The sequence below is a fragment of the Wolffia australiana genome, chromosome 6 (genome assembly GCF_029677425.1).
Source record: "Wolffia australiana isolate 7733 chromosome 6, ASM2967742v1".
NCBI lineage: Eukaryota > Viridiplantae > Streptophyta > Magnoliopsida > Alismatales > Araceae > Wolffia > Wolffia australiana.
The window spans coordinates 5,160,441-5,164,453 of NC_135840.1; the positions used below are offsets into that span (position 1 = coordinate 5,160,441).

Consider the following 4,013-nt stretch of genomic DNA (forward strand, 5'->3'; position numbering starts at 1 on the left):
GCAAGCGAAGAGCCCTATGACTTCTTAGAAAAATTTTCTGAAGCATGTGATAGTTGCACTTACCCCAGAATTTCAAAGGAAGTTGTGAGAATGAAACTATTCCCTCATGCCCTTAAGGATAGAGCCAAGGATTGGTTTAGAATATTGGGAACAAATTTTGAATCATGGAATGATATGGAGAAGAGCTTAAAAAGATATTATACAGTGGCTAGGACAAATTCTTTCAGAAGAGAAATTAGAAATTTTCAGCAGGAAATGATACATTTAGCGAAGCATGGGAGAGATTGATGGGGCTCATTAGGAAGTGCCCCCACCATGGCATTCAAAAATGGGAGTTAGTGCAAATTTTCTATGAAGGCTTAAATGATGTGGAGAAAGGCAGAGTTGATATCTCGAGTGGAGGAGCAATAGCTGACATGTATGAAGATGAAGCTATGGCACTACTACAAAAAATGTCCGATAATTTAGCCTATCACCAAGATGCCTCCGATCATGTTAGGGTTACCCCTCGGAAAGGTGGACTGTTGGATGTTAGAGGGGTTGAACCCCAGATTACTATGGATAGAATTGAAAAACAGATAGGTGTAATGATGGGAAAAGCCATGGAAAAGATGAATGAAAAAATAATCTCACTATGGCAAGGTCAGAATAGCGGAAGAGCACCCAACCAAATAAATCGATGTGAAATGTGCTCAAGTGATAGCCACACCGGAGAAGAATGCCCTATGATATCAGAAGTGAATGCTATAGGCAGGCAAGAAGGGAGCAATGTCCAATGGGGAACTAGAGGAAACTTAGGAGGACAGGGATGGAACAACCACAACCGACCAACCCAACAACAGTTCCAATCCAAGGCGAACAATCCCCAACACCAACAACATTATCAACCTTACCGAAATTTTTCAGATCCCACTAATGCGACTCTCACCAAGGTCATCGAGGAGCTGCAAGAAGACAAGAAGAGGATGCTCAAGCTTTTTGAAGAAATGGAGGAGAGGCATCGGAGGGAGATGGAGAAGCTCAAGGCGGAGATCTACCTTCACGGCAGTCGATAATTTGCACGGGGAGCACCGCAAGGTACGTGTGAAGACCCTATGAAGATGGGCGCCAAATCAGGTAAACTCCCTACTCAGGCCTGTATTAATCCTAGCAATTTACTTTATGTTGATGACATGTGTAGTGTAGTTAATGAGCATATTCATGACATGCATGCATTGACTGAACAACAAGAAATAGGAGAGCTGAGTGTTATATCAAAACTTAGGAGTGGGAAAGAGTTGGCTAATCCATTTGCAGCTATAGAGAAACGAAATGAAGTGGAGTATAAGTTAGAGGAAGTAGAAAAGGATGAGGATGAAGGGGTAGAGGAAAATCTGGAAAAGGAACCCAACCCCAAAACATATTGCCCACCTATCCCTTTCCCTAGTGCCTTAGAAGAAAGAAAAATCGAAAGACAGCCCACTTCTTGAGTATTTGAAAGAGGCTACGGTCGAAATTCCTGTTTTAGATGCGATCCAGTACATCCCTGATTATTCCAAATTTGTGAAAAACCTGTGTACACCTCCTAGGAAGCAAAAAAGGATTCAACTTTCTGAGAATATTAGTTCAATTTTTCTGCATGAATTACCTCAAAAGCGCAAGGATCCGGGAGCACCAGTGATCAAATGCGAAATTAGGGGGGAAGTATTCACCAAAGCTTTACTTGATTCAGGAGCAAGTGTGAATATCATGCCTAAGGCCCTACTTGAGACTTTTAAATTTGGTGAATTACAACCTGTAAATTTAGAATTACAGTTAGCGGACGGATCAATTAGAAGACCGTGTGGACAGTTGGTGGATGTGGTGATGAAAGTAGAAAAGTGTTCATTTCCTGTCGATTTTATAGTAGTGGATGTAAAAATTTCAGGAAAAATTAGTCATGCACCGATTATTTTAGGACGGCCATTCCTAGCTACCGCAAGAGTGAACACAGATTGGAATGCAGGAAAAATTAAATTGCGCATGGGAAAAGAAGAGGTTGAGTTACCAATCTCAATTGATGAAGTATCCCAATAGTAGCCAGGAAGACATTTATACATGTTCCCTAGATGATGAAAATGATGAATGCCATGTTATAGGGAAAGTAATCTATGAGGTGATGGCGGTGAATGAGAGTGCCTATGAGGGGGAGAAGGACGACCATGGTGAAATGAAGGGTGAAAACATGAATAACTACAGATCTACGCCCACTGAAGAATTAGAATTGAAACCTCTTCCTTCTCACCTTAAATATGTTTTTTTAGGTCCAAGAAAGACATATCCAGTAATTATCTCTTCAACCCTCACTTTAGAGCAGGAAGTTAACCTATTAGATGTCTTACGACAGCATAAGAGCGCTATTGGATGGACCATAGACGACATCAAGGGAATTAGTCCTGATATCTGTCAGCATAGAATTTTTATCGAGGAAGGATCCAAACCATCAGTTCAGCATCAACGTAGATTAAATCCTTATCTTTACGATGTGGTGTCGAAGGAGATTACCAAATGGCTGAAAGCAGGATTCATTTACCCAATTTCAGATAGTAAGTGGGTGAGTCCAATTCATGTGGTACCTAAAAAAATAGGGATTACTGTCCAAAAGAATCAGGATGGAGAAGAGATCCAGACGAGGGTAGCATCGAGTTGGCGAGTATGCATAGATTACCGAAAGTTAAATCTAGCAACAAAAAAAGACCATTATCCTCTACCTTTCATTGATCAAATACTTGAATAATTAGCTGGACAGAGTTTTTATTGTTTCTTGGATGGGTACTCAGGATATAATCAAATTAGCATTCATGAAAGTGACCAAGATAAAACTACGTTCACATGTCCTTTAGGAACATTTGCTTTTAGAAAAATGCCATTTGGACTTTGTAATGCACCAGCAACCTTTCAAAGGTGTATGAGTGCAATGTTTTTTGATTTAATTGGTACATGTCTTGAAGTTTTCATGGATGACTTTTCCGTGTTTGGTGAATCTTTTGGGTCTTGTTTGTCTAACTTGGATAAAGTGTTACAGATTTGCGAAGAAAACAAGTTAGTGCTCAGTTGGGAGAAATCCCATTTTATGGTGGACAGGGGGATCGTCTTAGGTCATCATATCAGCAAGGAGGGGCTGGCTGTGGACAAGGCAAAGATTGAGATCATCAAGGAGCTTCCACTTCCATCGACCCTAAAGCAACTTAGGGGTTTTTTGGGCCATGCCGGCTTTTATCGTCGTTTTATTAAAGATTTTGCCAAAGTGGCTAAACCTCTCACTTTGCTTCTATCTAAAGACAAAGAACTTATTTTGAATGATGAATGCAATTTGGCTTTTAATTTGATTAAAGAAGCATAAGTTACGGCTCCCATCTTACAAGCTCCAAATTGGAGTGAACCCTTTGAGATTTTTTGTGATGCTTCAAATTATGCAGTGGGAGCTGTGTTGGGACAACGCAAAGACAAGAAACCGACAGCTATTTATTATGCAAGTAAGACTCTCGACGCCGCTCAGGTAAATTACTCTACCACAGAGAAGGAATTACTTGCAATCGTCTTTGCTTTGGATAAATTTCGATCTTACCTAATAGGGAGTAAGATTATAATCTTTTCAGATCATGCTGCACTTAGACATTTGTTAAGTAAGAAAGAGACAAAACCTAGATTAATGAGATGGATCCTACTTATGCAAGAATTCGATATTGAAATTAAAGACAGGCGGGGAGTGGATAATGGTGCGGCTGATCACCTCTCCCGCCTATCATTGCCAGCCCTAACTCCCATCACAGATTCTTTTCCTGACGAGCATATTTTAGAAATTTCTACACGGAAATTGCCTTGGTATGCTCATATAGTAAACTACTTAGTAATCGGGCAATTGCCTCAAGGTTGGGATTATGATGATAGAAAAAAGTTTTTTAAGGATATCAAGTATTACTATTGGGATGAGCCTGAATTATTTAGATTAGGCGTCGATCAAATTTTTAGGAGATGTATACCCGAGGATGAAC

General features: G+C 40.1%; 1 non-coding gene across 1 annotated transcript; it reads right to left on the reverse strand.

Moving 5' to 3' along the window:
• Nucleotides 1–217: 217 nt before the first annotated feature.
• Nucleotides 218–322, reverse strand: LOC144705066 (small nucleolar RNA R71). The gene has a single exon (XR_013581968.1). It is a non-coding gene; the product is annotated as a small nucleolar RNA R71 (small nucleolar RNA).
• Between the last annotated feature and the right edge of the window lie 3,691 nt (nt 323–4,013).